Source organism: Grampus griseus (genome assembly GCF_964374135.1).
Source record: "Grampus griseus genome assembly, chromosome: 17".
Classification (NCBI taxonomy): domain Eukaryota; kingdom Metazoa; phylum Chordata; class Mammalia; order Artiodactyla; family Delphinidae; genus Grampus; species Grampus griseus.
Genome location: NC_139011.1, coordinates 12,151,570 through 12,173,041, shown reverse-complemented (window position 1 = coordinate 12,173,041; position 21,472 = coordinate 12,151,570). Strand labels below are relative to the sequence as shown.

General features: G+C 50.6%; 1 long non-coding RNA gene across 1 annotated transcript in view; it reads left to right on the top strand.

Moving 5' to 3' along the window:
• LOC309835539 overlaps positions 1-21,472 on the top strand; it is a 230,352-nt gene that overhangs the window by 189,413 nt on the left and 19,467 nt on the right. The window contains exon 4 of the long non-coding RNA XR_014298019.1: positions 14,468-14,614. This is a non-coding gene — a long non-coding RNA (uncharacterized lncRNA). The remainder of the gene's footprint in view (positions 1-14,467; positions 14,615-21,472) is intronic.

The following is a 21,472-nucleotide window of genomic DNA, read 5'->3' as shown; positions in this document are numbered from 1 at the left end:
GAAGAGGGATGCCGTTGGCTCAAGAATGAGAAGCCGCCACGCTTTTCACCGAACGTCCACTCTCTCCGAGGCTGTTCCAGGTGCTTCCCGACAGACATCCCATGAAGCCCCACCTCTTCTTCAGCCCTGTCTCTCAGACGAGGCAACCCTGAGTCTGGAACGTAAAGTATGTGCCTAAGCATTTACCCAACTAAAGGGCAGGGGAGCAGCGTTCAAGCCTGTCCTCTTCACCGCACTCTGCCACCTCCTGTGAGCAACTTGCTGAGGTTATGAGAAGCAGTTCAGATGCTCACAGGAAAACGCGAGAAATGCGAGGTACAGTGGATCTTGCCTATTTACACTAATTAAATGAGGAAACAATTTAAACACCGCCATCCATTGCTGTAATGAGGCCGGAGGACAGCAGGCACACATAAACGTGCTGGCCTGGAAATTGGTAGAATGCCGGGAGTGGGTTTTTGTTAGCAGAAATGGCCTTGATAGCGTCTGAGTATTTTCAGTCCATTACCTCATTTCTCAGTTTTATCCTAAGGGGAAGGAAGAAGGAAAAAAAAAGAAGAAAAAAAAAAACTATTTTGTGAAAATGTCTATTAAATCATGATTTTTTTTTTTTTTTTACTTTGGATTATAGAAAATTTCAACCATCCAGGAAAGTAGAACAGTATAGTGAGCACCCACTGACTAGTTTTAACAATGATAAACATTTGCTTTATTTACTTCTTTTTTTCCTAACATAGTTTCAAGTAAATTATAGACATCATGACATTTCACTTCCAGATATTTCCAGGTAACTTCAGTTAGGATAATAAAAAGTTGAAACCAAACTTGATTAAATGGAGAATGGTTAAATAAGCTATGATTACCCACCTAGTATAATATTATGAGATCCTTAAAATTATCATTTTTCTTTTTTTTTTTTTTTTTTGCGGTACGCGGGCCCCTCACTGCTGTGGCCTCTCCCGCTGCGGAGCACAGGCTCCGGACGCGCAGGCTCAGCGGCCATGGCTCACGGGCCCAGCCGCTCCACGGCATGTGGGACCTTCCCAGACCGGGGCACGAACCCGTGTCCCCTGCATCGGCAGGCAGACTCCCAACCACTGCGCCACCAGGGAAGCCCAAAATTATCATTTTCGAAGTTCTCATTTTACCAGCTGTCTTAGGACTCTACACTTTCCCTTTGTTTGACTTACCATAATTTCTAGTAATTGAATTGCCTGATTATTGAATTAATGTCTGTTTCCCCTGCTCATTTGGTGGGGACAGTGCCCATTTTTTGCTCACCACTTTGTCTTCACTGCCCAGCATGGTGCCTGGGTTATAGCAGGTGCAAAATAAAATTGGTTGAATAAATGCCAAATGAGCATTTTTAGATCCTGGAAATAACAGGCTGGGTGATACAAGCAAAGCCCATCATCTCGTATGAACACGATGTGAAAATGAAAATGCACGTGCATACAGATGACCGCTAGCGACCAGAAGGCCGCTACGGGACCTTCACGTGTCTGTGCTATGGCATGATGGGGCGTGTGGGTGAGGGTTGTTCCTCCCGCTTTCTTTCCTCCGTGTTGTGGTTCTGCGGTCATAACAGCGCAGGAGTCCCTCCCCGCCATCACGGAGGGAGCCGCCGTCCCGCGTCCCGCGTCCCGCTTGCTTAGCCAAGTCCAAGAGAAAAGGAACATCCGCGTGGAGTGGGAAGTGTTGCTTTTGAAGCTGTCACTCTCTTCTACCCCCTGCGGAACACTGAGCAAATCTCTGAACCTCTCAGAGCTTAGTTCCTCCAAGTTGAAAATGCGATCATGGTACCTGCCCCTCTGCATTTCTGTAATTAAATGAAGTGAGAAATGACTCATGGAGGGGAAAACACACTGTAATGTGTTCCTGGGCTAGCTGCTCCCCATGCTTCTCCACCATGACATCTCGGCCCCGGCCCTCAGAGAAGCCCTGCAACTGTCCTGATGCCCCCTGGATGGAGAATGAATGAGAGGCTCCACGGAGAGGCACAGTGCAGCTTAGGTTCTTAGGTGTCCATCTGAAAATCCCCGCTGATGGTAAACGGGGAGGCAGTGGCTAATTACCTCGGAATGCTGCCTCTGTGCTCAGCCATCTTGCTAATTGATTGGTCCGTCGGTCGTCCGACGGTATTTACTGAGTGCTTACTGCGTATGGATTGCGTATTCACTAGCCCTCAGTGGCTGCAGACCCCACCCAGCCTCCGGATTTTCAGGTGGCGCTAGAGTCTCTGGCGCGTCTTGTGCTTAGGCTGGTGAGGGAGAGCCAGGGCGGTTCACCCAGGGAATGAGGGGCAGCCTCATGACTTTTATTTATTTATTTTTTAAATTTATTTTTGGCTGTGTTGGGTCTTCGTTGCTGCGCACGGGCTTTCTCTAGTTGTGGCTCATGGGCTCTAGAGCGCAGGCTCAGTAGTTGTGGTGCACGGGCTTAGTTGCTCCGCGGCATGTGGGATCTTCCCGGACCAGGGCTCGAACCCATGTCCCCTGCATTGGCAGGCGGATTCTTAACCACTGCGCCACCAGGGAAGTCCCAGCCTCATGACTTTTAAGAAGAGCTTTTTTGTCCAGGGATCCTGGCTGACTCTTCCCTTCTTCCAAAGGATCCTGTCAGGGTGTTAGAGCCTGGATTAGTTTCCCAGGGCTGCCATGCACAACAGAAATGTATTCCTTCACAGTTCTAGAGTCCAGAATTCCAAACTCAAGGTGTTGGCAAGGTTGTGCTTCCTCTGAAACCCGTAGGGTAAGGACCCTTCCTTGTGTCTTCCTAGTTCCTGGTGTCACTAGCAATCCTTCGGGTTCTTGGCTTGTGGCTGCCTCACTCCAGCTCTGCCTCCATCCTCACATGGACTTCTCTGTGTGTGTCTGTGAGTCTCTGCATCTCTCTCATTATGAGGACCCCGGTCATTGGATTTAGGGCACCCTAAACCAGTATGGCCTCATCTTAACTTGATTGTATCTGCAAAGACCCTATTTCAAAATAAAATCACATTTACAGGTTAGGATTTCAATGTATCTCTTTGGGGGATACAGTTCAACCCATAACAGAGCCCAGAGCAAAACGAGTTTCTCCAGCTCTTCCTGACCACCAGCACAGCTCGCCCGAGGACCGCCTCTGGCGCACACACACGGATGACTTATTCATTTTGATTTATTTTTTGTTTTTTGGCTGCGTTGTGTCTTCGTTGCTGCACGCAGGCTTTCTCTAGTTGCAGCGAGCCCTGGGGGCTACTCTTCGTTGTGGTGCATGGGCTCCTCATTGCGGTGGCTTCTCTCGTTGCAGAACATGGGCTCTAGGCACACGGGCTTCAGTAGTTGTGGCGCGCGGGCTAAGTAGTCCTGGCTCGCAGGCTGTAGAGCGCAGGCTCAGTAGTTGTGGCGCACGGGCTTATTTGTTCCGCGGCATGTGGGATCTTCCTGGACCAGGGATTGAACCTGTGTCCCTTGCATTGGCAGGCGGATTCTTAACCACTGCGCCACCAGGGAAGCCCCCGGATGACTTATTTTTCACGTGGGACTGGACAGCGCCCTTCCCATTCACTATCCCTTTCGACTCCACAGCAGTCCCATCGTGCCTCCATTCAGACATGCAGAAAATACTCCTCGGGTGTGTGCGGTGCCCAGCCCTGGAATACAAGGGTGTGAAAGACCGCTGGAACCCTTGCCCTCAGGGATCTTAAAGTCTTTAGTGCAGTGAAGAGGCGGGAACATGGGAATAAACAGTTCAAATAATTGCAACTTCTGATGAGAAAGTAAAGTGCTGGGGAAGAGAACCCTGGGCTCAGCGGCTCGGCAGAGATGGCCACGTGAGGGGACCTCCTGAGCGCCTGGGGACAAGGAGGCAAGGCTTCTCCCCTGAGCAGGAAGGCGTCTGCAGAGACCTTGCAGGGGAGAGGGGCAGCAAGAGGGCCGGGACGGGAGGAGTGCGGGGCGAAGCGGGGAGGGGCTGCATCAGTTCCTGGAGGAGGGCAGGGCCAGATCACCTGTAGTGAGAGGAGTTCGCCTTTTATTGCGATGACTGCTGGGTGTTCATGAGAGACGTTACAGCTAACTCTGGAATTAAGTGCACTCTTCCCTGACTGCCTTTAGCGTCCAGGGTTTCCCAGCCTCAGCACTGTTTTGGCATTGGCGCTGGGTACTTCTCAGTTGTTTGCGGGGGGGGGGGGTCCTCCCCACCATAGGATGTTTAGCAGCATCCCTGGCCTCCACTCACTGGAGGCAAGTAGCTTCCCCTCCCCAGTCATAACCGTCAGAGATGCCTCCAGACACTGGCAAATGTTCCCTGGGGGCCGGCAGGGTGGAGAGCAAAATCACCCTCCTTTCAAAACCACTTCTGTGAGTAGGTCAGAAAGAGAAAATCAAATCCCGTACGCTAACACATATATATAGAATCCAAAAATATTAAAAAAATGGTTCTGAAGAACCTAGGGGCAGGACAGGAATAAAGACGCAGACGTAGAGAATGGACTTGAGGACACTGGGAAGGGGAAGGGGAAGCTGGGACGAGGTGAGAGAGTGGCACGGACATATAGACACTACCAAACGTAAAATAGATAGCTAGTGGGAAGCAGCCGCATAGCACAGGGAGATCAGCTCGGTGCTTTGTGACCACCTAGAGGGGTGGGATAGGGAGGGTGGGAGGGAGGGAGACGCGAGAGGGAAGAGATATGGGGACATATGTATATGTATAACTGATTCACTTTGTTATACAGCAGAAACTGACACAACAGTGTAAAGCAATTGTACTCCAATAGAGATGTTAAAAGAAAAAAAAAGAAAAGAAAAGAGCCACTTCTTTGAACTGGCGAGTCCCAACATTTGCAACTCCAGACATCCCTGTTATTGGTTCTGCCTCCCCGCGAGGGAGTTTTTCAACTAAACACATTTTGTTAAGTGTTCATTTCTCCGCTGTCTTACGTAAGAATATCGGCCAGTTGGCGTTTCTGATCTGTGACACCAGGCTGAGTTGATCTCATTCTGCCCCGTATCCAGCAAGGAAGCTTGGTATTTGAGGGCCTTCGTGTGCAGTCTCTGGTAGACATTTTAACCAGTTGAGAAATAGCTTGACCCCGGCTCTCCCCACGCTTCCCAGCCAGGGAGGAATCCCGAGACCCAGCTGTAGTCACAGCTTCCATCTCGCTGTTTGAAATCAAGGATTTGGATCCACGTCCACGGAAGAAGTTTCCTCTGAGTTCCAGGTTTCTCCAGGAGTCTCCTTCCTGTCTTCTCCCCATGCAGCCTAGAGCAGCGTTACTGTTCAGCACTTACTTATTCAGCGCTTTCCACGCACTCTGCATTTCCCTGGGCGCAAGGGTGCTGCCGGGAAGGCCTGCGGTCACGTGGGGTGTGCAGATGACAAACAAAAAGACATCAGAGAATTACCGGTGGCGGCACGTGCTTTCCTGGGCTCAAGGGTGGTGGTCTCTGGAATTACAGGACCCTGTTAGTAATCAAGACACCCTCTCACCAGCCCTGAGCCCCTGCTTAGTCCTGGCTCAGGCCCTCTCAGGATCATTCCGTGTATTCATGAACAGTTCCCATTAGCCGACCGTCGGGGGCAAACTCCTTTATTGCTGAGAGGAACAAGCTCTGGAGCAAGCTGTGTCCTGCTCATTGAGAGCCACCTCTGTGAAGTGGTGAGAGCTGGTCTCCCTCGGCCGCAGTGGGAGGGAACCTGCCCTGGGTGACGAAACGCCCTGCTGCGTAGCTGGGCAGGTCCTGGGTGGTCCGCTTAACGTTCTGCAGGAGGAAGGATGGCAGTTGCCCTCTCCCTCCCCCAGAGTCTCCAGACAAGGGCTCAGGACACAGAAGGGACCTTGTAGCATCCGAGCCTTGGCGCTCAGGTCCTGTCGAAGGGAGAGGGACTCAGGAGGGTGGGGAGGGAGAATGAGTCCCCTCTCCCTGCCGTCCACTTGGCACCATGCTTTTCCCCTCCTCTGGGCCATCGGGAGGCTTTCTTCCTCCTGGCCACAAACACCGCATCTTCTTTCTATCTTTGCTCTCTCGCTTCCTCTGGCTGCGGGGGTGTGTGAATCGGTAGCAGCCGCTCGGCAGGTGCTCTTAGAAGATGCTGCGCACCTGCACGAGTTCTCACCTCTCCTCCCTTCCCCCCGCCCGTCCTCCCACTGCTTACCTGGCCACCACCTAATTCTTCTTTTACAACACAGTTCAGAGAATAATCCACACCAGCTGCCTTAGGGAGTCTTTCAAAGACGCACAACCCGGCCTGTACCCTCCTCTATTTCAGTTAATACCCTTCGGCTCCCCCTGTCCCCCAGCATTGTCCTCAGGTTAATGCTCTAATGTCTTCATGGTCATTACTTGGCTTATAAGGCTCCGGTGGGCGCTGGCTGGGCTTCAGGAAGTGCCCCACCTGGGAACTGAGAGGTGGGCGTTTCACCCCCGGGGAGAAATGTGGTCCAGCCACAAAGAGCAGGAAAGACTCAGAGATGGAATAATTCACAGAGGGTCGTGGTAGGGTTGTTGGCTGTTACCTCTGCTGAAATGGGGCCATTGGAGCCTTCAAAGCAGATCTGACTTGTGTTTTAACTGGATCGTTCTAGCTGCTGTGCTGGAAATGGTCTGAAAGTGGCAAAGGTGGAAGCAGATGGACCAGTTAAGAGGCTACTGCAGAAATCCAGGGAAGGGATGATGGTGGCCTGGCCATGTGGTTGCAGAGGCGATTGTGAGAAGTGATCAGATGTAAATATATCATAAAGGTAGAATTTGCTGGTGGATTGGATTACAGGGTATCCGAAAAAGGGTGATCCCAAGATTTCACCTTGAGCAAGTAGAGACCGAAGTTTCCATTTATTCTTACGGGGGATCAGTGGAGAAGTGTGGTGGGTAGGGGTAGAATCATGATGTTTGAGGTGTTAGTCAGGCATTGTTAGACATATAAGTGGAGATATTCAGGAAGCAGCTGGCTATATGAATCTGCCGTGTGAAGGCTAATTTCGTGTGTCACCTTGGCTAGGTATCCAGACATCTGGTCAAACACCAGTTTAGATATGACTGTGAAGGCATTTTTGGTTGGGATTAACATTTACGTCAGTAGACTCTGAGGGAAGCAGATTATCTTCCATGTTGTGGGTGGGCCTCGCCCAATCAGTTGATGGCCTGAGGGAAAAAGGACTGAAGGCCCCCAAGGAAGTGGGAATTCGGCCTCCAGACAGCCTTCAGACCTGAGCTGCAGCATCGCTACTTCCCCAGGTCTCCGTCCTGCTGGCCCACCCTGCAGATTTTGGATTTGCCGGCCTCTACGACAAATGTGTGAGCCAATTCATTAAAATTATCTCTCTCTCCCCTATTATTTCTTTGTCTGTTTCTTTGGAAAGCCCAGACTAGGACATGGAGTAAAGGGATAAGTACTTAGGTACCTATTTGGGAGTCACGTTATTTAAGCCTTGAGACTGGGCGTGAACACCTAGAGGGCACATGTGGATAGAGAGGATTGGTCCACCGGGCTATCCATCCCAAGTGGCGAGATTCAGAAACCGTATGTGTATGTAACATTTACTGAGCACTTACTATGTGCCGGCCATCCTCCATCACTGGATGCTGCCTCTTCTTAAAACCAGACCCATCTATCTCCTTATTTGTTCTGGAAGGTTGGGAAATGGTCCCAGTGGAGCCACTTATTTATTTGACTGATGTTTCGCAATTCCTGTGTCTCAGCTCCTCCACAGTTCTGGACAGCAGAATGGAATCAGCTGTTCCTTCTCCTGTGTCAGAAACGGATTATTCCAGCATCTTCCTCCCAACCCATCTTCAGTTCCCCTAACCTCCAGCCTCTTGAAGCCCTTTCATGTCTCTTGATACCCAGTAATCCCATCTATTAACAGCCTTAGAGCCTCCTCTCTGGCAACTGTTGGTAAAAATAGTTCTGCAGCCCCAAGGAACAGGGTTATTTGAACTTGGCGACTTAAAAAACCTTTGGGGTGAATAATGAAAAGAGCAGGACTGTGGGGATGAATTTCCCTCGTTTTTTTGTGCGTGAGGCAGAATGTTTAACCTATATTTTCCAAGAACTGTGTAGGTGGGTTGCCGGGGACAATTGATTTTTAGGGAAGTATTGTTCCTCTGGATGTGGAAACCATGAAGCAAAGAATAACATTGAACAAGAGGCGTCCCGATGGTGACGATCAGGTCTGGGCTAATGACGGTGCCGTGTGCTGGGGCCCCTGTGTCGCCTGAGGTGTCACTTCTGCCCGAGTTGGATTTTGCTCCGGACTCAAGGTGACACCGGGATCCTTGTTCTAGCCAGATGTCAAATGGATTATCTACTTCCTAAGGCTGTGACTGGTTCTAAATGAGAAGAGGTGCAGCCTGGCAGGTAGAAGGGACACAGACCTTCGTGTAAGGAATACTGAGCTCTAGTTCCCATCCTACCCCTGGCTTGCTGTGTGACCTTGGGCAAGTTTTCTCACCTTTCTGAGCAGTGGCATCTTCATCTGGGTTGAGTTTGGGCTTGGTCGTCTCTGAGGGATGGGGCTCCAGCCAGCGGGAGCGTACATACCTTGACTAAAGACCACCCTGCCCTCAGCATTCAACCAGCTGTTGTCTTGCGTGGGACCAGGGTTGCCAAATACATTTTTGGACCTTGTAATGAAATTTCCTGAATTTTTAGATGTAGGCAGTTAGTTGAGAAATATTTTAAACATCCTGTGGGTGGAGCCTGTAGCCAGAAAGAGCCCGTAGGTTTTCAGTTTGCAGCTCCGTGCAAACGCGCTGTTCTTTGTGGATTTTCACGGGCTGGGGCCCAGGAGCGGAAGGTTGCTCATTTGATTTGTTTTGCCTTCAAGGTACTGGGGGACCAAAGCCAGACTAGAAACGGGGTCATGAGATCACTGTTGCCTAGAGGCCTAGAGGGAAGGTGTGGCCTTCCTTTCCACGTGGGTGGAAATGTCCGCTGAGGCAGTGGACTCCGTCAGCTGATCTCCTTGGGATTTAACCCCAGATCTAGCCACCAGCCTTGTCTCTGGTTCCATGGACTCAATGGCATCCAGATCTAGAGGGAATCAGTTATTTCAATGTATTCGTTTTTCACTCAGCAATGTAACTTGTAGCTTTTCTCTGTGTGTCCACATACCTTACTCTTTTTTAACTGCCGCATAGTATTCCATGGTTTTTTTCAACTATTCCATATTAATGGACACTTTGCTTTCATCTGTTTCCCCTTTCCTTTCTACCTCCCCTGATGTCGTGCCATAGAATTTGTTTTGCTCACCCTCCACTGCACACCTCCTTCCTTCCTCCCCTCCCTCCCTTTCCCTTTTCTCCTTCCCTTGCATCCGTCCATCTCTGGATCCACTCAGATGCGAGGTGTACGGGGCAAACTCCTGAGACCTTGCCTCTGGGAGCTCCAGTCCACTGGGAAACCAGAGAAGAAGCGCATCATGGAGGCTCCCTGGAAGCAGGTTCTTCAACAGTCTTTACAAAGGAGCTCTTTCTGGCCTTTTGGAGGATGAGAATCTCCGAGGCAGATGCCAGTCTTTCAAAGGAGGAGTCCGCCTCGGAATGTTACCACGTCTGCTTCCTGGGACCTTGCAGGACCATCGTCGGCGGCCCGTCCTCCCCTTTTCCCCATTGCTGGAGGCTGTGGCTTGAGCAGAAAACCCCCAAGGTTGGCTCTGGAATGATGACCCTGAGAAGGGAGAGGAGCTATCGTGAGTTTGATGGGTGGCTTTTGCCTTTGGTGTGGAAGCCATCAGGACCTCGCACAAAGCTGCAGGTCGCAAGTCAGCCTAAAAATAGATGCAGAACCTCAGGTCTTCTTCTCTCGAGGAAATTAAGTAAAGATGAATAAAAAAGGGAGTGAAGGTGTTGTGTCTCTCAGAGACAGACAGAGAGGACGAGGCGTCTCCAGTCACCGCGCCTTTATTTTCCAAATGGGTTTCAGATGTGTATTTTGTGCCAGGAGCTGTGCTTCCCTCTCCTTTCGTCCTCTGCTTCTTATCTCGTAGGCATCTTGATGGTGAGCACAGTAACGGTCCACAGAGCATCACTTGCTGGCAAACGGCTTTCTAGGAACGGAAGAATGAGTGTGTGCAGTTCAGAGGCCCACAGCCTACTCTGCTTTTAATCACCTGGGTCACCTGAACAAGTCATTTAAATAATGTTTCTCCGTTTTGTCCTCTGTAAAGTAGGGAAAGTATCGCCGTCTTCCTTCTAGGGATGTTGGAAAGGGTACAATGAGTCAATCCACGTGAAACACCTAACCTAACCCTGGAATGGCTACCTGGAATATAGTAAGTGCTCAGTAAACATCACACACGTGCATGCACACACACACGTGTCTCAAATGTCTCCTTACCTGAGAGGCTGTCCTGGCCACTCTGTATAAACAGTACCCACCTCACCCCCCACCCCCATCTCCCTCTCCCGTTCTTCCTCTATTGGTCTCTGCAACACGTATCATATGACCATCTGACCCCCTATGTAGTTACTTGTTTATTTGTCTGTTTGTTGACTGTCTTCCACCCCCGCCCCCTCTCGAACCCTGCAGATGCCGAGATCTCTGTTACTTGTATTTAATGCTTTAGTCCCTGGAACGTGGGTAGGTGCCTACTAAATATGGGTGGAACAGATGAGTCTCTATTTTAGAGTTGACCTCCAGGCCCAGACTCAGGCACAGGGAGGTAAAGCGACTTACTCAAGATCACCCAGCTACCAGCAGCTGAAGAGTCTGGAATCATTTAAATCTAAAGGTTTAAATTCTGATTTAAACCATGAATGCCTCCCTGCCGGTAAAACAAAAACAGAAAAACTAAGTGTAGTGCCTGCCACACAGTAAGGATTTAGTAAATGTTAACTAAAGGTAATAGGGGTCATCATTCCCGCAGCAGCTGTCCCCTGCCCCGGGACGCCCCCGTTTGGCTGTACCCCAGCTTTCTGAGCAGTACTCAGGCATCAGTGGGCGCAGTCTTGAGAAGATTAGGTGGCATCCAGGCCGGTGGGCAGGTGCGGCGCCAGAATTAAAGTGAGTTCGTGCCCTTTCCCGGAGGGCTGCCCAGTCCAAGGGAGGGGAACAGCACTCTGTGGAAGATGTCGAGTTCCCGGTGTTTCCAGAGTTGGTGGGAGCTGCCAAAACATGCCAGTGTCTCTCCTGGTTGTCCTTTCACTTGCTTTTTTCTTTCACCCAAGGCTGAGGCGGGGCTTGCAGGGATCTTAAAGGGCAGGAAATTGTCTCCATTTTCTGGACCTCGTCCCAGTTGTCTTTTGGAAGGTTTTATTGCTCCCATCTTTAAGATGAGTAAACTGAGGTTCAGGGAGGTGTAAATACTGAAGCCGGGATTCAAACCCAGGCCTGCTGGATCCCAAATACCTCACACCCCTGCCCCCCTGCTCAGATGCTCTTATAGTTGGATTCTGATTCGTCAGCATGTATTTTTTTTTTAAGCATCCTTGCACTATTGGACATGTTGATTTTTTTTCTTAACTTTTCATTTTATATTGGAGTATAGTTGATTAACAATGTGGTATTAGTTTCAGGTGTACAGCAAAGTGATTGTTATACATATACATGTTTCTATTCTTTTTCAAATTCTTTTCCCACTTAGGCTGTTACATAATATTGAGCAGAGTTCCCTGTGCTATACAGTAGGTCCTTGTTGGCTATCTATTTTAAATATAGTAGTGTGTACATGTCAATCCCAGACTCCCAGTCTATCCCTCCGCCTCACCCTTCCCCTCTGGTAACCGTAAGTTCGTTCTGTAAGTCTGTTTCTGTTTTGTAAATAAGTTCATTTGTGTGTTGTTTTTTTTTAGACTCTGCATTTAAATGATATCATATGATATTTGTCTTTCTCTGTCTGTCAGCATGTATTGAGCAATAACTCCAGGCTGGGTGCCATGCCTCATTTTTTTTCCTTGTTTGCTTGTTATGGTTTTAAACTGTTTTCTCCAGACGAGGGGACGGTGCGTGTAAGAGGTACATGGGGGAGGATACTTTGTCTTGTAATCTTGTGATTCTTTGGATCACAGCAGCTATGGGGAAAGAGCCCAGGCGCTGAAGGAACACTGCCCTGAATTCAGATACGAGCCCAGCCTCTGAAGTTGCTGTGTGACCTGTGTCGAGTAATCAGCCTCTCTGAGCCTCAGTTTCCATACTTGTAAAATGGAACAAGAACTCTTACTTGGAGAAGACACTGAGGATCTGAGATAGTGAATAGAAAATGCCAGGATGCTTGGACCCTGGTGCTGGTTGGCTATCACTAAGTTGTGGCTCTTATTGTTATTGTTGTTGTGTTTTAGCACATGGTGTTATACTTGAGTGTTCCTTCTTTCTTTGCCCTGTTTATCTTTGTCCCTCTTAAGGGTGCAGGCCGAGCCTCATTCATCGCGGCATCCCCGCCTTCTAACACAATTCTTGGTACGTGGTTGATGTGCACTAGTGCGGGGCACACGAACGAGTGAATGAATGAACAAATAAAGGGGCCCGTCGTTTGTCAGGACCACGCTGGCCAGCTGTTGGGGGATGTATTTCCTGGAGTCTTATCCCCTCTTGTCAGATCCAGGCTGGGACAACGGTACAGTAGTTCCATTGTTCCCAGATAGCACTTCCTATCTGAATGTCTCGGCCAGGGCAGCCCTCGGCCCCACCCTGCCCTGCTGCCCTATCACCCACCCCTACTTGGACGCTGGCGGGCTCCCCGCTAGCCTGCCCCGAAGAAAGCTTCCACGGCCCCTCGTCTCCCCGACTCCCTTCAGTCACAACAGTTGTCGAAGGGGGCATTTCCTCTCTCCAGAACTTTTCACGTTCCAGTGAAGACCTAGAAAACGCTAAATCAAAATGCTCTGCGTGAACCTGACCCTTCAGAGCTCAACCTACGTCCTCCTGCCTTGCACTCCACTCTCCCTTTGTCTGATTGGTAAGTCAGGACTCATCCCTAGTCAACCACTGAAGAAACTGAGGCTCAGAAAGGTGGGACTGCTAGTAACACAGCTGGTTAGTGAGAGGACCTAGGGCCACTACTAGCTCTCCACACCTAACCGGTGCTTCTGCCACTAGTTCCCTTCCTGGTTGCATCGTTGGTGTGCGGGGCCCTTCTCTGTTGTCAGAAGAGCTTTGAGGGGTGTGTCACAACGTCAGTGACGTGGGCACTCTCAATCTGTTAGCTCAGGGTGGCCTCCCACTGCCCTGTGAGGTGTTCAGGGTCCAGGCATCGTCACACCCACCCAGCCGGGGAGGAAACAAGCCTGGAGGGCCGAGTAGCTGTGACACAGCTTGGGGTGGCAGCACTTTTCCTTCTGCCAGCGTTCCCTTTCCTGCTCAGTTTGACTCATAGATCAGTTGTTCTCAAACGTGGTTTCCCGTTGGAATCATCTGAGGAATTTAAATATCTTGCTGCCAGGACCCAACCCCCAAAGATTCTGACTTAATCAGTCAGGAGTGGAGCCCAGACATTGGGGTTATAACATCTCCCCCCGGGATTCTCCGGTGAAGCAGCTTCAAGAACCACGATCCCAGATCATCCCTGTTACAGGGCTGTCGGGAAAGCTGACAGTTCTAGCAGTTCCCAGACTCTGTTTCAGACCGAGTTCCAGCCCTCCGAAATCAAACCTTGCCCGCCTTTGCTCCGGTTGATGGCCTCTTGCGTTTCAAAAGAACTGGCAGTGCTGAATGAGGACGCTAGGGGAATAGGGGCATGGAGAAGTCCCAGAGATGTCATGTCTTGTGTCCCTATTGTGTACTGGACCCTGTTCTAGCACAAAGAGACCTCTGCTGATGTCATCCCCATTTCACAGATGAGAAGACTTGCTCAAGCTGGTAGGGGCAGAGCTGGGGTTTGAAGACAGAGAGCTGGCTCCAGAGGCCGCTGTTTTAATCACTCTGTCTGTTGCTCTGCTCTGTGATGAACTGGTTCGCACTCGGCTGAGAATTTGCTGTCACCAGCTGATCCTTCACGGTGATGCTGAGGCCTCGATCTCATCTGTCACCCTGCTGCTCAAGAGCCTCTAGGAGTCCCCATCACATCTGTGGGGGAAGGGCAAGCCCTTAGCACGGCCTGTGAGGGATTCCCCTTACAGTCTGACCGCTGGCAGACCGTTCTTCCACACTCCATGTCACACATGCTGTTAACACTGTTTGAAAAGCTCCCCACCTTTCTCTGCCTGGTGCACTTCTGCTCTTCAATACCTAGCTCAAATATCCTCTTCTCTCATCTACGGAGGAAGAGTCAGTGATGCCTTCCTCTGGGGATCAAGAGCTCCTGGAGGAGTGGGGCTCTGTCTCACTCATGGTCGCTCTCCTCACTGGGCACCTGCCAGTGGATGGCCAGCCTCCCACGTGTAGGATGACGTCCTTTACCTGAGGTTCCACTTTAGTTCAGCCACGAAGACATATTCTTTTTATCTTCTGAATGTCAGAGGATTTTTCTTTCTGTAATGAATTCTTTTCTTCAGGGTGCCTCGGGCTCCACATTGCATAATTGACATTATTTACTGTGTTTTCCCAGGCCGGGCTGAGGTTTCAGAGGAGTTCCGAGCTCCTGTGGAGATTTGCTTCTCTCCAGCCTTGGGTTCTCTGCACTCTTGAACATCTCAGGGCCCAGAAGAAAAAGAAGAAAGCCAGCCAGTTCTGGGAGCAGCCTGGGTGAAGAGAGGTAGGTGTCTTGTTTAGTGTCCAGCTCGATTCCTGAACTCAACCACCACGCACCAGACAAGGCAGAAGCAAGAGGAGTGGTGTCTCAGCAGCCCGAGTGACGTTTGTTTGTTTGCTCATGTGCTGTTGTGGGAACGGCAGCAGATGCTCAGCGAGGAGGAGGCAGGTGCTTTTAGGACAGCCCTCCCAGGCTCTGAAGAGGGCGGGCACACGGGGAGCCCCTAGCTGTCAAGACCCAGTGTGAGACTTTGCCACGGCTACAGTGAAGGGGGCAGGAAAAGTCGAGCTTAAAGTTGCTGGGTGAACTCTTAGAGTTTATTCTGCAGAAATACATGCATAGTTGCAGATGATGTGAATAGGATCTTCATCTCAACATTGTTTGAAATAGCAAACAGTGAGACAGTTTTTATTTACTTATTTCTCTATTTACTTATTGACATACGATGCCTAATTTTTATTTTTTTTTTTATTTAAACTGAGGTATATTTGATTTACAGCAGCAGTCCCCAGACTTTTTGGCACCAGGGACTGGTTTCGTGGAAGGCAATTTTTCCACGGAACAGGGTGGGGGACGGTTTCAGGATGATTCAGGCACATTACATTTATTGTGCGCTTTATTTCTATTATTATTACATTGTAACATATAATGAAATAATTATGCAGCTCACCATAATGCAGAATCAGTGGGAGTCCTGAGCTTGTTTTCCTGCAACTCGATGGTCCCATTTGGGGGTGATGGGAGACAGTGACACCTGACGTGTGTTGCTTATGTCCAGTCTAGTCTGTAAGATACAGCTTAATTGTCCCTTGCCACTCACTGATAGGGTTTTGATATGCGTCGGCAAGCAATTGATTTATTATGGTCTCTGTGCAGTCAGACCTCTCTGCTAATGATAATCTGTATTTGCAGCCACTCCCCAGCGCCAGCATCACAGCCTCAGCTCCACCTCAGATCATCGGGCATTAGATTCTCACAAGGAGGGCGCAACCTAGATCCCTCACATGCGCTGTACACAGTAGAATCTAATGCCACCGCTGATCTGACAGGAAGCAGAGCTCAGGCAGTGATGTGAGCGATGGGCAGCGGCTGTAAATACAGATGAAGCTTCGCTCGCTCTCCCGCCGCTCACCTCCTGCTGTGTGGCCCGGTTCCTAACAGGCCACGGACCAGCAGTGGTCCGTGGCCCGGGGGTTGGGGACCCCTGATTTACAATATTGTATTAGTTTTGGGATGACAACATAGCAATTCAAAATTTTTACGGATTAGACTCCATTCATAGTTGTTATAAAATATTGGCTATATTCCCTGTGCGGTACGATATAGGCTTGTAGATTCTTTATTTTATATGTAGCAGTTTGTACCTCTTAATCCCCTACCCCTATCTTCAGTGCCTAGTTTTTAATTGGATTGCTGGATATGTAAAGAAACAGAAGAATTTGACCCAAACTTAGGGAGAAAAATAGTCAATAGAAAACAGAGGGCTTCCCTGGTGGCACAGTGGTTAAGAATCTGCCTGCCAGTGCAGGGGACATGGGTTTGTGCCCCGGTCCAGGAAGATCCGACATGCCGCAGAGCAACTAAGCCAGTGCGCCACAACTACTGAGCCTGCGCTTTAGAGCCCGCAAGCCACAACTACTGAAGCCCGCGCACCTAGAGCCTGTGCTCTGCAACAAGAGAAACCACCACGATGAGCCCGTGCACCACAATGAAGAGCAGCCCCCGCTCACCACAGCTAGAGAAAGCCTGCATGCAGCAACGAAGACCCAACGCAGCCAAAAATAAAGAAAATAAAGAAAGAAATAGAAAAAAATTAAAAAAAAAAAGAAAACAGAATGGAATTTAGATTTTTGAGCTAAATGCACGCTTGCCTGATCAATTGATTTTATTATTATTATTATTAGGTTCACAGAAAAATTGAGTGGAAAGTATAGAGAGTTCCCATATATGCTCTGTCCCCACATGCAGCCTCCTTCACTAGCAAGAATGGTGTAGTCTCCCTCCTGTGCCAGAATGGTATATTTGTTACAACTGACAAATCTACATTCTCCCACACATCGTTATCACCCGAAGCCCATAGTTTGTATTAGGATTCACTCTCGGTGTTGAACATTCTATGACGACTGTATAATGACACGTATCCACCATGGTAGTATCATATGGCATCGTTTCACTGCCCTAATAGTCCTCTCTGCTTCATCTATTCGTCTTCCCCAGCGAGATACAATTTACATGCTCCTCAGTTGGGGATTGGTTGATTAAATCACAATGCCTCCATAAAATGGAGTACTCCACAGCTGTTAAAAAGAATGGGTGGCTTTACGAAGTGATGCGGAACACTCGTGAAGTTCTATTCACCACTGTCGTCCTTAACAATGTTGATTTTAAAAAATGAAAAGAAGGAGGGCATATCACAGTGTGTAGAGTGTGCTGACCTAACGGCTCCACTGATGCGCCCCCACCACTCCCAAATCAGCTGCCTGTACTTCCTACGTCCACACTTAACGCAGTCTGTGGTTCCTGCCTCTGTTGATCTGTACGTCCCAGAAGACAGACCCCTCCAGGAGGGCAGGATCTGTCCATGTGCAAGGATATCATCACCTGGGCCAAGCCCAGATCCAGGCACACCACAGCCTTCCCATTAGTATCTGTGAACGCATGAATGATGAACGGACGGGGGAGCTTTCTTCCCACAGTGTCCTTCTGCCTCCTGCCCCTCAAACACATGGGCTGGAGTGGAAGCCCCGGGTGTCCCTTCTCCTCTCCTGGGTACCGTCCCTGGCCTACCCACCCCCGCCCCTTGAGTCTCTATGCTCTGCCAGGCTTCATTATTCCCCAGATTACAAAGACTCGAGGGGTTGAGGGGAGAGGCTTGAAACGGACCTTCGAGATGATAACATGTAGCTGACGCTGTCAGTCAGGCCGATCTGACTTAATTGATTAATTTTATTGTATGAGCCAAGCGACCCAGCAGCTGGGAGCGGACTCCTGATCTGACAGCAGGCTGGTGAGTCAGACCCGATGGGTTTGATTCCACGCGCCGGTGTGGCTGCCCATGTGACCTTGGCCACGTTACTTAACCTTGCTGAATCTCAATTTCCTGATCTGTAAAAGGAGGCTAAGAATGCTTCTCTTGAGGTTGTCATGAGGATTAAATGCGATCACATAGGGGAAAGTGCCCTTTGAGGAAAGAGGAAGGTGAAAATGCTTATTGGGTCGGGAGAAAAGTGAGGCAGGCCCGCTATTGTCCTCAGGTGCTGCATCCTTCCCTGGGCAACAATCCTAACTCCAAGTCAGATAGGTTATAATTTGGCTTCCTCTTTTATTCAGTGCACTTCTCTCAGCCTCCCAGGGCTTTCAGCTTAAGCAAATAAATTATCCTGCGCCGCCGGGCTCTGTGTTCTGTAGCCAGCCTATGTTTGAGCATGATAGAGATTCTTATCCGGCCAGGTAATATTACACAGCAAGGGATGACATTTCTTATCAGAGGCCCTGTGGAATCAGAGATAGGAGCCCTTTCTTTTTACCGGCAGCCAGGCCTTCATGTGCACGGCTGGCAGGGAGGGTAAGAGGGGCAGGCCGGGGCCCAGAGTGGGCGGCTTGGGCTGCAGTGGCATCAGCTGGCCCTCTTCTCTCAAGACAGCCACTCCCAATGGCCTGCCTTAACGGATGTAGGCTATCTTGAGATTTTTGCATATGATAGAAACAGGGCAGGGCCCGGGAGTGTGAATGAGGAAGGAAGGAGAGAGCTTGATGCTGCTGGACCAGCTTGGGGTGGAGGCATGTGAGGCGTCTTGCCCTTGTGCAGAGAGGCAGGCGGCCTCCGGCTGCTGAGTCCAGGCCGTTCGCCGGCCCTGTGGATTGCAGGGTGGAGGCAGCTGAGGCCCAGGTACCTACCAGAGACTTGGCTGTGGGAGTGACGAGGTGCTGGGCGACCTCCACGTCCCCGTCAGGAGGCCGACCTGTGTGGATACAGCAGGATGGGTACCACACGGGGCTCTGCTGCCCTCGGGCTTCTGTTCGGGAGGCACTGGCAAGTGGGAAGGCAGGAAGAGAGTGAGGTCAGGGCGCTTACTCCTCTGCTTCCTCCCTGCTGGGACCCTGAGTGGTACAGGCAAGGTCTACACAGAGGAGCCTGCGTTAGAATCCTGGTTCTGGGACGCACTCGCTGTACATCAGGCAAGTTGTCTACCTCTCTGCACCTTGGTTTCTTCATCCAGTTTTCTTTCCGTCTCTCACCACTTGCCTTTGGGTTCCATTGATCTCTGTGCCTGTCTTTGGCCCTGAGATGCCAGAGGAAGGGGCACTGCTGGGTCCCCCAGGGTCTGAGGCCAGAGCTCAGTGTGGATGAAGCTCCAGTGTAGACGGAGGTGGTCAGAGTGACCACATGATTTGGGTACCGCGACCTCTGTGGGGGACACATGCTCAGGGCTCTTCTCGTCCTGTGTTTTCGGAAGTCCTGCGCTGCTCTCAAGTAATAATCTTGCCCTCATCAGAAAGAAGAGGGGAAGTGGTTTCTCCCTCTCTTCCTGGACCCCTTCCAGCCAGCGGCCCTGCTCCTGCTTCCTTCCAGTTGGCCTCACTTCCTGTTTTCCTCCCTCTCTCGCCCTGCCTCTCGCGTGCCGGGCCTCGCGTCGGGCATGCCGAGTTTTCCTGTCCCTCACCTCTCCTCCTCCCTATGGCCAAGTACAAATTCTGAAAGCACAGCTCTGACCATGTCCCTCTCCACGCGAAAATAGTCTAACCTCTTAGCGTGGCCTTTAAGGTCCACCTCACCTTCACCCCTCTCTGTGATTTTATCCTGGTCAGCTTTGGGTGGGACACTGGTCCTGGTAAGCAGGTCGCCTCCTTGTCTTTTGAACCCGCCGCCGTCTTTCTTTGACTTTTATGCTTTGTTCTCGACGTTTCTTCCTCTTTGGATGGCTATGGGGTCCATGGGCTCTGGCCACCGACAGGGCTGTGTTCAACCGCAGCTCTACCGGCGGCTGGCTCTGTGATTACGAGCAAGTCGCTTCACCACTCTGAGCCTCAGCGTCCTCTGCCGTGACGTGGGCCGCTAGCTCGTGTGCCAGGGCTCTTGTGGGAAGAACCTGTCTACGGGCTCCTGCTGGGGTTTGGCTCATGGCAGGTATTCAGGGAGTGGAGGCTCCCCTCTGTCTAACGGGCTGTCCCTCTGTATCCAGATCCCGCCTGAGCTCAAGTTCCCTTCCATCTTTAGGTTCTCCCACCCCCAAGGCATCTTCCTCTGTTGGAAGGTGCCTGACGTCCTCGCGTCTGGACAGCAGGAATGGACTCTTCTCTTTCCGCCCATGCTGACTTCCTAGCGTGATGTGGGTCCCTGTAGGGCATTAGCTGTTGACTAGTGGGCATGGTTTTGGCTTGGCCACAGGAACCATTGATTTAGTGACGGAGACGTTGACTCCAAGGGAATGGAAGAGAGTCATCTGTTCTCTCGTTGAACGTAATTCGACTGAGTGCACGCGATATGTCAGGCACTGGGGTTACAAGGGGGTGTAAGCTGGCAGCTGCCCTCACAGAGCCCATCTTCCAGCAGGATGGTTGTCCAGGCCTGGACCACAGATCTGGAAAGACATGGGCCCCTCCCTGAAGGCAGCTCAGAGCCTGGTGTTGGATGGGGGCGGGGGGTGTGGGAGAAGTTCTGTGCCCGAGGAGAGGATGCCTCCCTTGAGATGGGCCAAAGACGACGAGGTCCCACTTCAAGATACCACTCTTGACCTTGTCGGGTTGTACATCTGATTTTCAGACGTCTCCCACTATCCCCACTATGGCTTCCCTTCCTGCCAAGGGTATGGGGGTCAGGTCCGAGGTCACCAGCACCTCTCAGCATGGACCTTCATAAAGCCTTGAGAAGTAAAGTCCACTGAGAGAGATGTTCTAGAACATTCCAAGCTGGCTAAGCAGGATGGTGCCTTGAGCACGCAGGGCAGCTTGTCCGTGGCCAGGACAGTGGGTGAGAGCCAGCCAGCTGACCGTCCTGGCCACAGCTTCTGGACTCTCTCCTCATGGGCCTCAGGCCCCTGGGGCTTCAGTTGAGTTTTTTTTCTTCCCTCCACCACCAACACTCTTATCCAAGTCATCCTGCCTAGATCACAACAACAGCTTCCAGATTTGATTCCCTGAATCCAATCTCACCACTCGGCAATCCATTCTCCACTCAGCAGCCAGCATGACTTTGTTAAGTGGGAATCCACTTGTGTCTGACCCACAACATACGTAAGCCTTCCCATTTCTGCTCCTGGGATAAAGACCAAAACCCCTACGGGGCTCCTGTGTGAGTTGGCCCAGCTGCTCTCCTTCTTACTCAGTGTTCTCCAGCCTCACCAACCTCTGCTGAGTGATACAAAACTACCCTGTTTCCTGCCGCCCCAGGGCCTTTGCACGTGTCATTCCTCCACCTGGAATGCTCATTCCCTCCGTCTTTGTGTGGTGAGTGCTTTCTGACCCTTAAGCTGTCCTGTTGTGGTTTCCTCCCATTCACTCCACTTTTCCTTCATAGCGTGATCTGAAATGACATGTTTATTTGTGTTTGTTTCACATCTGTTTTCCTTCACCAGGCTGGAATCCTGTAAAGGCGAGGATGAAGTCATTTTTGTCTACCGCAGTTACGACAATAAAAGCTAGTGCTTTTATCCCACCGGCCATATGCCAGGCACTGTTGTAAGTGCTTCATTTTTACCAAACCCTATAATCCTCAGAAGCCCCTCCTGAGGTGTTAGATACTGCAGCAGTCCCCAACCTTTTTGGCACCAGGGACCGGTTTCGTGGAAGACAATTGTTCCATGGACTGGGGTGTGGGGGGGGGGTGGTTCAGGCGGTAATGCGAGCGATGGGGAGAGGCAG